Source organism: Cervus elaphus, chromosome 11 (genome assembly GCF_910594005.1).
Source record: "Cervus elaphus chromosome 11, mCerEla1.1, whole genome shotgun sequence".
Lineage (NCBI taxonomy): Eukaryota > Metazoa > Chordata > Mammalia > Artiodactyla > Cervidae > Cervus > Cervus elaphus.
The window spans coordinates 12,391,443-12,405,653 of record NC_057825.1 but is presented as its reverse complement, the minus strand read 5'-3'; the positions used below and the strand labels follow the sequence as shown (position 1 = coordinate 12,405,653).

The 14,211-nt window shown below is 40.1% G+C and overlaps 1 protein-coding gene and 1 pseudogene across 3 annotated transcripts in view; one reads left to right on the top strand and one right to left on the bottom strand.

The window, feature by feature from the left end:
* LOC122702916 (spermatid perinuclear RNA binding protein) overlaps positions 1-14,211 on the bottom strand; it is a 140,048-nt gene that overhangs the window by 100,339 nt on the left and 25,498 nt on the right. The gene's annotated exons all lie outside the window — the stretch shown is intronic.
* Positions 2,665-3,390, top strand: LOC122703078 (annotated as a pseudogene).

Genomic DNA, 14,211 nt, shown 5'->3' with positions numbered 1-14,211 from the left:
ATTTTCAACACCTGTCCCAGACACTACCCTCCCCATAAAGCTATCCATTTTTTGCTCATTTCACAAATATTTATTGAATGGCTAGAACATGCCATCCCCTATTCTAAACACTTAAGACACAACAGTAAACAAAACAAAAATCACTGCCCTCAGAGAGCTACACCCTAGCAGAGGGGTTGGGAGGGAAAGCAATGTATCATTTGTTGTTCTGTCTCTAAGTCGTGTCTGACTGTCTGTGACCCCATGAACTGCAGTACACCAGGCTTCCCTGTCCTTCACTATCTCCTATAGTTTGCTCAAATCCATGACCATTGAGTTGGTGATGCAATCCAACCATCTCATCCTCTGCCACCCCCTTCTTTAGCCTTCAAACTTTCCCAGCATCAGGGTCTTGGATTTCCAATGAGTCAACTCTTCGTATCAGGTGACCAAAGGATTGGAGCTTCACCAACAGTCCGTGCAATGAATATTCAGGACTGATTTCCTTTAGGATTGACTGGATTAATCTCCTTGCTGTCCAAGGGACTCTTAAGAGTCTTCTCCAGCACCACAGTTCGAAAGCATCAATTCTTCAGTGCTCAGCCTTCGTTATGGTCCAACTCGTACATCCAAACATGACTATTGGAAAAACCATAGCTTTGACTACACAGACCTTTTCCAGAATAGTGATGTCTCTGCTTTTTATTTATTTTTTTATGTCTCTGCTTTTTAATACGCTGTCTAGGTTTGTCACAGCTTTCCTTCAAAGGAGCAAGCATCTTTTAATTTCATGGCTGGCATTCATTGTCCACAGTGATTTTGGAGCACAAGAAAATAAAGTCTGTCACTGTTTCCATTGTTTCCCCATCTATTTGCCATGAAGTGATGGGACCGGAAGCCATGTTCTTATTTTCTGAACGTAGAGTTTTAAGCCAGCTTTTTCAACCTCCTTTTTCGCCCTCATCAAGAGGCTCCTTAGTTCCTCTTCACTTTTGCCATTAGAATGTTACCATCTGCATATCTGAGGTTGTTGGTGTTTCTCCTGGCAATCTTGATTCCAGCCTGTGATACATCCAGCCCAACACTGAAAGTGAAAGTAGCTCAGTCGTGTCCAACTCTTTGTGACCCCTTGGACTGTAGCCTGCCAGGTTCCTCTTTCCATGGAATTCTCCAGCCCAGAATACTGGAGTGGGTAGCCATTCCCTTCTCCAGGGGATCATCTCAACCCAGGGATCAAAACCAGGTCTCCCACGCTGCAGGCAGATTCTCTACCGTCTGAGCCACCAGGGAAGCCCCCAGCCCAGCACTGGTCATCTGAATACATCATAAACATCCTGTATAACTCAATAATGTAGTCACTGTCACAGTCAAGTGTTATGCAAATAAAAAAAAGCAGAGTAAGAGGACCCCAGAGTGTAGGAAACGCAAGTTACAGAATTAAAAATCAAAGTCAGCTAACTGACTTCATAAATTTTGAGCAGATTTAAAAGTGAAGAATATTTCAAGTAGAAGGAACAGCAAATGCAAAGGCCCTGAGTCTCAAACATGCCTGCTTGAAAACTAGCAAGGAGGTGAACAGAGTGATCAGGGAGAACAACGGTGGATGAGGCTGGACAAGTAATGGGGTCAGATGACATAGGGCCTTGTTTGGCTATCACTCTTGGACTGCAAGGAGAGCCAACCAGCAGATCCTAAAAGAAATCAGTCCTGAATATTCACTGAAAAGACTGATGCTAAGGATGAAACTCCAATACTTTGGCCACCTGATGCAAAGAACTGACTTACTGGAAAAGACCCTGATGCTGGTAAAGATTGAAGGCGGGAGGAGAAGGGGATGACAGAGGATGAGATGGTTGGATGGCATCACCAACTCGATGAACATGAGTCTGAGTAAACTCCAAGAGTTAGTGATGGAAAGGGAAACCTGGCGTGTTGCAGTCCATGGGGTCACAAAGAGTCGGACATGACTGAGCAACTGAACTGAACTGAGTGAAACAGGGAGCCAAAGTAGGGTTTGGACAATAAATGATGATCTGACATATTCCTGAAGTACTCTTCAGGCTATTGTATTGAACTAGACTGCTGGAGGCAAAAGTACATGTAGTTGAGGGTCTGATAGGATTAGGACTCCTTCTACAAAGATCCAGGGGAGAGATGATGATGGGAACAAGATGGCAGCAACAGGGGAGGCGGGGAGAAGTGTTCCAACTCTGCATGTACTTTGAAGGTAAGACCAAGAGGATTCCTAGTAGACTGGATGTGGCATGTGAGAAAGGAGGAATAAAATTAACGCCAAGGTTTTTGCCCTGAAAAACTGAAGGATGAAATTATCTTCATCAAAGACAGGGAAATCTGGAGGCGGAGCATATTACAAAGAGAAGAGAAGGGGTTTGGCTTTAGACATGTTCCATTTAAGATGTTTATGAGACACCCCAGTGAGGTTGAGTAGGTAGTTACGTATTTGGCTTTTAAGTACAAAAAAAGAGGAGCGGGGCCGGGGTGGGGGCCGTGGGGCTGGGATGGGGGCGGGTGTTGGGGGGTCCAGGCAGTGGCAGGCGGCAGCCATGAGGAGGCAGTTTACCGAGTCCTCTGGGCGGAGAGTTCTCCTCACTCCCCTGCCATGGAGGCCATGAGGGCGCCGGGATGTGAGCTGCAGTGGGTCAGGCGAACTGTCGTAACATAGCGATGGCTGCCCAAGGAGAACCCCAAGTTCAGTTCAAACTTGTTTTGGTTGGTGATGGTGGTACTGGAAAAACTACATTCGTGAAGCGTCATCTGACTGGTGAATTTGAGAAGAAGTATGTAGCTACGTTGGGTGTTGAGGTCCACACCAACAGAGGACCTATTAAGTTCAGTGTATGGGGTGCGGCCGGTCAGGAGAAGTTTGTAGACTGAGAGATGGCTATGATATATACAAGCTCAGTGTGCCATTATAATGTTTGACGTAACATCAGGAGTTACTTACAAGAATGTGCCTAATGGGCACAGAGATCTGGTACGAGTGTGTGAGAACATCCCAATTCTGTTGCGTGGCAACCAAGTGGATATTAAGGACAGAAAGGTTAAGGCAAAGTCAATTGTCTTCCACCGAAAGAAGAATCTTCAGTACTATGACATTTCTGCCAAAAGTAACTACAACTTTGAAAAGCCCTTCCTCTGGCTTGCTAGATTGACTGGAGACCCTAACTTGGAATTTGTCGCCATGCCTGCTCTTGCCCCATGGCGGTCATGGACCCAGCCTTGGCAGCACAGTATGAGCACGATTTAGAGGGTGCTCAGACAACTGCTCTCCCGGATGAAGATGATGACCTGTGAGAAAGTGAAGCTGGGGCCCAGCGTCAGAAGTCTAGTTTTATAGGCAACTGTCCTGTGATGTCAGTGGTGCAGTGTGTTTGCCACTTTATTATATAGCTAAGCAAAACATGTGCTTATTAATCTTTGGATGCTGAAGGAGATGGATGGGCTCTGGAGTGAATGTGGCAGTTTAATAAAAAAATACCTTCATTTTTTTGGACCAGCATATTTAGGTGTTTTGGAACACAGTTGTTTCCTCCTTGAGTTTCAAATGTAAGACTGCTATAGTCACATGACAATATTGAGAGGTGGAATCTTGTTTGTGACTGTCATTCTCATTCCTTTTCGTTTAGAATCAGAATAAAGTTGTATTTCAAATATCAAAAAAAAAAAAAGATTTCAGAGATAACATGAAAGCCAGTGTAGCAGAGTATTAAAAGATAGAAGTACTGATACAATCCCCAGGGGAAACTCCTATTCTAAAAAGTAGGGAGAAAGAAGAAAATAATAAAAGAAACTGAGAAGGACTGACCAATACAATGGGGGTGGGGGTGGGGGGGAGGTATGAACGTATGGTATTCTGGAAGCCAAAAGTAAAAAAAAAGTGTACCAAGGAGCAATGAGTGATCATCTGAGTCAAATGCTATTTATAGGTCAAACACAATGATGACTAACAACGTACTTTGAATTCTGGTACTTTTATGTTATCGACGACAACCTTGTCAAAGGCAGCTTCAGTCAAGAAGAGGGGAAAAGCTTAACTGAATCAAGCTGGCTTAAGAGAATAAAATGGAGAAACTGTAACCCTCATACATTGCTGGTGGGTATGTAAAATGCAGTCCTTTTGTAAAACGTTCTGACAGCTCCTCAAAATGTTAAACATAAGGTTATCAAATGACCAGCAATTCTCCTCCAAGGTATGCACCCAAGAGAACTGAAAGCATATTCTCACAAAACCTGAACATAAATGTTCTGATCAGCATATTTCATAAGAGCCAAAAAGTGGAAACAACCCAAATGTCCAAAACCTGAAAGATTAACAAAACATGGAACTCACCCACGGAATGGAATGTTATACAGCCATAAAAAGGAATGTTGTATTACAACATGGTAAACCTTAAAACAGGCTAAGTAAAAGAAGACAAACACAAAAAGTCACATATTGTTAGCTTCCCTTTATGTGAAATTTTCAGAAGAGGAAGATCCACAGAGACATAGGCAGATTCCAAGAGAACAAGCAGAGCTACAGACTGAGGAACAGAGTGAGTGACTGCGAAGGGATAGAAGGTTTTTTATGGGATGATGAAAATGTTCTGTAGACAGTGGTGATAGATGCACAACTCTGAATATACTAAAAAACCACTGAACTGTACACTTAATGGTGGTGAATTTTATAGTATATGAATTATATCTCAATAAAAGAATAACAGAGGAAGAGAGAGAATCAGTTCAGTTCAGTTCAGTTGCTCAGTCATGTCCAACTGTTTACAACCCCATGGACTGCTGCTCCCCAGGCTTCCCTGTCCATCACCAACTCCCAGAGTTTACTCAAACTCATGACCATCGAGTTGGTGATGCCATCCAACCATCTCATCCTCTGTCGTCCCCTTCTCCTCCTGCCCTCAATCTTTCCCAGCATCAGGATCTTTTCAGATGAGTCAGCTCTTTGCATCAGGTGGCCAAAGACCTGGAGTTTCAGCTTCAACATCAGTTCTTCCAATGAACACCCAGGACTGATCTCCCTTAAGGTGGACTGGTTGGATCTCCTTGCAGTCCAAGGGACTCTCAAGAGTCTTCTCCAACACCACAGTTCAAAGAGCATCAATTCTTCTGCACTCAGCTTTCTTTATAGTCCAACTCTCACATCCATACATGACTACTGGAAAAACCACAGCTTTGACTAGATGGACCTCTGTTGGCAAAGTAATGTCTCTGCTATTTAACATGCTGTCTAGGTTGGTCATAACTTTTCTTCCAAGGAGTAAGCATCTTTTTATTTCAAGACTGCAGTAACCATCTGCAGTGACTTTGGAGCCCAAAAAAATTAAGTCTGCCAATGTTTCCCCATCCATCTGCCATGAAGTGATGGGACTGGATGCCATGATCTTTGTTTTCTGAACGTTGAGCTTTAAGCCAACTTTTTAACTCTCATCTTTCACTTTCATCAAGAGGCTCTTCAGCTCTTCACTTTCTGCCTGCCATAAGTGTGGTGTCATCTGCATATCTGAGGTTATTGGTATTTCTCCTGGCAATCTTGATTCCAGCTTGTGCTTCTTCCAGCCCAGCGTTTCTCATGATGTACTCTGCATATAAGTTAAATAAGCAGGGTGACAATAAACAGCCTTGACATACTCCTTTTCCTATTTGGAACCAGTCTGTTGTTCCAACTGAGCAAGAATGGGAGGAAAGAAATTAGAAACAATTGAACAGACAACTTTCTAGAAGTTCTGCTACAAAGGAGAGCAAATATACAGGATAGTACATGGCAATGAAGGTAGGGTCAAGAAAAAGTGTTTTCTAAACTGAGAGTATTTGAAATAACATGCTTTATAAACTGATGAATGACCTAATAGACAGTAAAACAGTGATGTAGGGAACTGGCTGGCAGTAGTGATTCTTGGAGCAATACCCTTGGTTAGTTCAAAGGGGGTGGTATCTGGCATACAACTAAAGATGCACAGATAGTTCATCCATGTTAACAGGAGTAAAGGCAGAATGCACAGGCACAGAATGCTTCAGTCTTCCTAGTGAAGTAGGAAGTTTCTTAGGAAGCAAGGTCATCAGTTGAATGGGACAGAAGATGTTATTCCTTTAAAGAGAAAGGTGATGATAAAAAACAGCTGTCTAGAAGAGTGACAGAACCAACACACTAGGTACATATATGACTGCCTGGCAGTATTAAGGACACTCTGAGGTTCAAGGGCATGAACTTACGATTAGTCAGCACAGCTGTGGGAGTGTGTGTATGCACACATATGTACACACATGCATTTTCCAGCTATGTTCAGATGCACAGGTACATAGTAGAAGAGTCAGCTTAACCAGGATTACAAATTTTGCCAAGTGAGTATGATAAAGCAAGAAGGGCATGGTAATTGAGGGTAGATGAAGAGGAGTTTGTAAAATGACTGGCTATGGAATTTACACTGGGTGAGGAAGGAAATGAGAATGTCAAGAAGGTAAAAGACAATGAAAAAGTGGTAAGATCATAGGCCTGAGGTCCACAGAAAACAAAATCACTAGAGGAAGAGAGTTCAAGGAACTAGAGGCCGGTGAGTGAAAAGAATCATCTATGGGTTAGGTCATACCTAAATGCTCAAACCCAAGAAATCATTCCAGTTTCTGAACAGTAAAGAAATTCTTATAATTATCAAATAATTTTGCATCCTGCTGCCCTTTATATGCCATCCAAAATGGAACTACTGGCACGCCTGGTGCAAGTCCCATACATTTTTATCTATTTATTTAGTAACTTACATAAATTTACCCCTGGCATATTTCAGGTACTAATAAATACTTAGTGATGGATACAGGACCCTGATGAGTTACAAAGCTATGTAGTGAAGGGAAGAAAAGACAAACAAGTGAGCAACTATCCTTACCATATCACATATATCAGAGACAATTTCTCAGCATTTACAGCTGTCTGCCTTTCAGACTACATCACACAAACAATTCATTTACCAATCATTGTCCTTCATATTTACTATTCAAAGACACTGCAGCCGATGAGGCAATTTTCTATGTTTGGCTGCAAAGCCTATACATTATTAATAATTAAAATTAGAGAAGACACAGCCATTTCATCAAAGGAAATCTGTTTTAAAATTGTTTTAACTAAAACAGCTTGCATCTTCCACATATTTTTCTTTAGGAACACACATACATTGTTAATTTTAACCAAATACATTCTTTTTTAACTTCAGGTAATAATGGGGGGAAAGCACAAGGCTTAAGAATTATGTCCTGGAACTTCCCTGGTGGTCCAGTGGTTAAGACTCCATGCTTCCACTGTTGGGGGCCCAGGGTCCATCCCTGGTCAAGGAACTAAGATTCTGCATGTTGCACAGTGCAGCCCAAAAAAAAAAAAAAAAGAATCACTGCCCCCCACCAAATATAAACTTATTTTGAATTCTAAAGCAAGTACAAAATCCTCTCTGCTCAACTCTATCTCTTCATCACAGAATGTAGGAAATGAGCAATTTTCCTGAAACCAAGTGGTTCTCATCTCTGCATTAGAGTAAGAAGCACAGGAAGCTCTGTAAGCTAGACCTTGTGCCCTCATACCACCAAGGACCAATTTAATTGGTCTGGGCTGGGATGTAGGTTACCAATAATTTTTTTAACTCTCCAGAAAATCCTAACATACAAACAGGAAAGCGAACTAGACTTAATCTAATCCTTTCATTGGCAGCCCATACGTCAAATTTCAAGTCTAACTTACTGCCTTCTACATATCTCCATCTGGAAGGTTGTATGCACACCCCAAACACAAATGTCCACTCCTAAAGTCAGCATGTTTTCCCCAAAGCATATTTTTTGTGTTTTTGTTCTGTAACATTTCAGATTATGAAATATAAATTACATGCACAAAAATGCATAAAACATATAAGTACAATTTAACAGTCCTAAAAAAGTACACCTGTGATTATCAGCCAGATTAAGAAATACACAACTAACAGCAAGCACCTCAGTATCCTATATATCTTATCTTGGCTGGTATCCCAACTCATCCAGCCACCATCAGAATAGGGGTCATCATCATAAGATTCCTCCTTCTCCCAATCTTCAATAAATCCCAAGTACTGAAGATTTTACTGCCTAAATATCTCTCCTGTTCTTTTTCACTGCCATTTTCTTAGTCCAGGCTCTCATGAGTTTGAACTTGTCTCCAGTTTAACCAATGAAATGATATCTTAAAATAAATCTGATTGCTGCCTACTCTTCCTGGCTTCCCATATCTTAGCAAGATAAGATTCTCCTCTGAACTGGCCCTGATCTATATCTAAATATCTATCTACCTACCTACCTATTTCTCTCCCTCTCACTTTCCCATCCCTATAGAACTTGCCCCACTTCAAAAATTATACTGCAAATATACTAACGTGCTTACAATTTCCTAAACACACTATGCCATTTCCTATCTTTCTACCTGTTCTTCTGCAGCACACATCCTCCTTTCCCACTGCTGAACATGAATTTATCCTTCAGACCCAACCCAGCCACCAATTTCTTCAGGAAGTGGTCTCTGACCACCACTCTTTCCCTATATAGTGATTCATTCTCCCTCTATGCTATTTCTGTACCCTGTTCTTGTCTATAGAATCATTCATTACACTCGTACTCAGAAACAATTTTTAGTGGCAGCCTCCTTTCAACAGCCCCACACCTGCTCCAGGAATTGTCCTTTCTCCATCCACAAAGGCGGGTTTCCAACAGGAGATCCAAACTTCAAAACCTGCCCTCAAGCATAGCTGAACCAGACTGGGCCAATCAGACTCCAGCCTGGGCCAATCAGACTCTCCCTCCCAGGAACCTGGAATTCAAATTAAAATAGAAAACTGGTGTCTCTGTGTGGCTGAGAACTATTAGTTTTAAAGGAAAGGCTACGGGACGTCCCTACTGGCTAAGACTCCACAGCACAAGGGGCCAGAGTTTGATGCCCGGTCAGGGAACTAGATTCCACATGCTGCAATGAAGACTCAGCACCACCAAACAAATAAATATTCTTTAAAAAAGAAAGAAACGTTATGGAAGCAGCCATATTCTAACCATAGGTACTAAAAAGAGGACAAAGCAGAAAAAAAAAAAAGAGAGAAAAGAAAAACTAGATGGGCAGAGTAAAACAAAGGTAAGAGGAGACAATCCTATGGGCCTTCCAGTTATTCCTAGAAGCCACTCTGATTCCTTCCTGTTCTTGAGTTTTAAAAGCAAGACCTATATACTGAGATCCAGGCAAGAATACTTGAGTGGGTTGCCATTTCCTTCTCCAGGAGATCTTCCCGACCCAGGGATTAAACCCTGGTCTCCCGCATTGTAGGCAGACGCTTTACCATCTGAGCCACCAGGGAAGTCCAGATTTCTATTACTTGCAACGAAAAGGTCCAAGTAATACTGGATTAACTTTCTTACACATTATCTCTATTAGCACCCTGAAGGCAGAGGCTGTCTGGTCTATTTGCCAGACTAAGACAGGCCCTGGAAATGTCAAGTGGTCATTAATTAATATCATCCATGGCAGACTTAAGAGCTGTGCATTTTTCCATATGTAAATTTTAATTTTTAAAAAGTGTAACAAGTTTGAACTCCAGCTAATTATAATTAACATGTATGTCAGTGTTTAGAAATAAACTATAAGAATGTCTGCTATTTGTTTTGTAATACATCAAAAAAAAGATTGATAGATGGATAATGAGATAAAGAGATAGATAAACATGATAAAGTAAATAAGAGAAAATGTTAATTGCTGGGGTTGAGCTAATTGTAGAATATGTAGGTGTTCACTGTATAATTCTTTCAAATCTTTTGCATGTTTAAACTTTAATAATAAAATGCTTAGAGAAAAATGTACCAGCAATACATATGCAATGATTTATATGGACAAGGTCCACACACATATTTACATAACTGATTGTATTACTCTCTGCCTTAAAATGAAATTTCAAAGGACTTTAACAGATACACTAGATAACTCAGTGACTTCCTTCCACTGATTAAGAAATTTTAAAACTGTTTTGTCTGTCTTTCCAGTTCACATGCGTTTTATAATGACAGCAGTTAGGCACAATTAAAATGTAAAACTAAATACTTCTAATTTCATACTTCTAAACTCCTTTAAAACTAGTTTTAGAAAACATAATAAAGTTAGATGGGGAAAATTCAAATCATGTTTTCTACTATCAAGACCATTCATCAAGACAAAAGAGCTGTCAGCTTTATACTGTAAACCTCCCCTTGACAAGACAGAAAAATACACTAGGAGAATAAGAAGATAAGAATCACAAAATCACAAACTGCTGAAACTGGTCAAAAAGACTAACACAAGATTCTTATTTGTCAAAAAGAAAATTAAGACCCAAAGAGGTTGATATATCTTGCCTGATGATGTGGTGAAAGTTGTTCAGTCGTGTCCAACTCTTCGTGACCCCATAGAATATACAATCCATGGAATTCCAGGCCAGAATACTGGAATGGGTAGCTGTTCCCTTCTTCAGGGGATCTTCCCTACCCGGGGGTTGAACCCAGGTCTCCCACTTTGCAGGCGGATTCTTTAATAAGCTGAACCACAGGGGAAGCATCATCTTGCCTGAGGTCACCAACAACTTTTTAGGAAGGCTCAGACTCAAACCTGGGCTCATGACTAAAGTCCAGCGCTCTTTCCATCCTCTCCTGTAGTTCTATATCTCTTTTTTTTTTTTTTTTTTGGTAAGAGTAATATTACATAGGGCTTCCCTGGTAGTTCAGTGGTAAAGAATCCACCTACCAAGGTAGGAGATGCAGGTTTAATCCCTAGGTCACAAAGATCCCCTGGAGAAGGAAATGGCAACCCACTCCAGTATTTTTGCCTGGGAAATCCCATGGACAGAAGAGACTGGTGGGCTACAGTCCATGGGGTCACAAAAGACTCAGACTTAGCAACTAAACAACAATAAAATATTACATGAAGTGCCTCATCTCAGCTTAAATGTTTACTATTTGTTCAACCTGTTTAATTTTTTTTGTACCACGTGTTCAAATTCTAAATACAAGCGAATACAGGAATCACATTACAACCAGACTTCAAATGACATACCTTATCATTCACTGTAACTGAACTTCATTAAAAACAGCCTGAAAGTGCTATTCCACTGTTTTAGGCAAATAAAGAGGCAATGACAGAATTTTAGCAGTAAATGTGCCTACATTCCTCATATGTAGAAGGCCAAAATTTAACATGTACTTTCACCAAAACTGAGTAACTCAAAGCTACAAAAGTTGGAGAATAAGCCTTAATTCAGCCTATTTTTTGGTCTTTTTTTTTTTTAATTCAGAGTGTATTTTAGAGCATATTTACTGAAATAATGGATTACAGATCTGGATAACTGTATTTATTCTTGCAAAAGCATTCAAGAAATGCTAGTCTGTGTTGTATAAAGAGTGTGGTTAGACTTCAGAGAATTATGATGCAATTACTGTATTTCTACTGACATTTTGTCAGACAACTGAAAATCAAAGCAAAGACTAGACTCCTAAGATACAACTTTAGCAGAATACACTGTTATCCCACAGAGCCATAGGTGACCAGTCAGATGCAAACAAAATAGTGTTTCTTTTCCTATCTGTTTCATAGCAAAATGAAATCTGTAAGAAATGTTGAAAGGGTAGTTAGCTATATGCAAAATAAATTTAAATCATGTTACTTCTATTTAATAAAAGACACTTCTGAAATAATTTAGGAATAGAATGCTCAACAAGACAGTTCCAAGAAAAATAACCAAAAATAAGTCAACCACAATGAGTATGCTGTCTGTTATATTAAAATGGGGATATGTAGAAGTATCTAGCTTACTCTCTGATTAATAATCCATCTGTACAAACACTTAACATTCTGCCACAGTGCACAGCTTTCAACCCCTAAATCAGATTCCCACAAGTGCTGTTTCTAAAAACACCTCACCAAGAACACCTCAACACTGATGAAACACTCAAAATACTACAGAAGGGCATCATACTTCTAGTATGTCAGTAAGGAAGGACCCCTCTGCTACAAAGCAGCATATGTTCCCAATTTCTTGAGCAGAATGTACTAAAATGGTTTTTTACCACATGGTAAGTACAGCAAAATTATCTGTAAAATTACATAGATAAGCACTGTATTTCAAAAGAATATATTTTTCCTACTGAGACAAAACGTAACTGCCGCCAGTTATTTTGTTTCTTAGTTCCTTTACTCATTTTACACATCATTTTATCTACCAAAAGCAAGGCTATAAAATGTAACTTTTTTTTAATATAACTTCTAAACAGAGTAAAACCTCTTGTATTTCATTAACTGACATACCTGAAGTATGATGTCATTTATGAATGTAATGATGACAATGAAGCAATGCAAGTTCTTGATGAACTTTCTGAATCTTCAAAATTAAGACCAAATTATGCCAGTAATTTGTTAGTATATTATTTGGACATCAGTAATACTATATTGGACATATTGTTAAGGAAAGATACATATAAGAGCAGTGGTAATAGTACGCATAAAAAATGCTGGATAGATTTTCTGCCCAAAAAATGGTGTGTTATACAAACTGCACTTTGATGCCATGAGATCTGCATGTAAAAGTCCCAGTTCTACAACTTCTTAGCTGGTTTCCTTGAAGTTCTCTCATTTGCAATGGGAATACCACTACTTGGCTTTATCTGTTGATCGTTACCTCACAAAGATGGTACAAGAAGCAAGAGCTGCATGTGTGTAGTCACCCTTTGTAAACATAACGCTGGGTTGCTCTGGCATTCCTACTGAAATCTACAGCATTACAGCTGTGGAGGAAGCCGCTAACTATTCACCAAAAGCCACTGTTTCCTCCAAAGTAAGAGAGTTGTAGTGGGGACAAGGTTCGCCACCCTTCACATTCTGTAGCTGAAAATGAACTCCTCCCAAGAACATTTCAACACTGATGAAATAACTCCAAATACTACAGAATGGCATCCTACCACCCAGTCAGCAAGAAAAAGGACATGACATTTCCCAATCCCTCTGCAGCTAGATAAGGCAACGAGACTAAGCCCTCAGCAACCAAAGTGAGCAGAAATTAATCGTATGTGCAACTTCCACCTCTCTTAGAGAATGTGTCCAACAAAAACAACCATGGAAGCCAGGTGCTAAAGATTGTAGGATCCCATGTCTCAGCTCCCTAAGTGCCTATATAAAGCAGAGCCACAAGCTGAGGTGGACACCTGCTCTAGGCTATTATACAGAGGATTGAGGCATTTTAGCTGATGTATTTCAGGGCTCTAATTCAGCAGCTGGGGTTACTTAACGAATACAATAGCCAACCCCTCACACAAGGTAATGGGTACAACTTAAAAATCCCTAACAGGAACCTAACAAGCTTCCAACATCTTCCCACAAAGTAACACATAAAAGATAAAATTCCCAGTGTAAGAGTTTCCCGAAAGGACATTATCTGAGAAGACTGTTAAAGTGTAAGAGATAAGAGAACTGGCCCTGAAATCAGACTGCCTCGGTTCAAATCCCTGCTCTATCATTTGCTAAGTGTGTAATCCTGGATGGAAATTAACCTCTCTGTCTCACATGTAAAGTGAGAAAAACAGTACTCACCTTATTACGTTGTTGTGATGTTTAAGTGAAAAAAAAAAAATTCCATGCTTAGCAGAAAGCATGGCATAAGAACACTTGGTAAATGTTAGCTTTTATTATTAAAACTATGAAAATCGTGATTCTGTAAAATTTCACTGAGCTGATCATATACCAATAGGAAAGTTACTGGAATGCTATCAAGATTCTCTATAGGCTAGTTACTAGTGCAAAGTATTCTAGTAGATACGCAGTTAAACCTAGATTCCCTGAAAGGCAAATTGAGAGGAGCTCACTCTCAGTATTCAAGAAAGACAGCTGCATTCAAGAAGCATGACCTAGGGTCCGGTCATTTGCAAACCGTTACAGAGACCAAGAGAGAACCGTGCGTTGTATTAAAACAGCCTAATTTCAGGACAGGCTGTACAGGACTCTAATGGCACTGATTTTCTAAAACAGAAAGAGTCATCCTAGAATCCCAAATAGGTACAAGGATTTATAAACAGTTGAGAAACAATCTAAAGATGTGAAGGGAGATTACCGAGGAAACTTCAGAAATCTGTCCTGCCTTTGGAACAATGATCTTACAGCACAGAGTTTTGTGATTTATACACCTACAAAGAGAAAATCCATAACAGATTTTA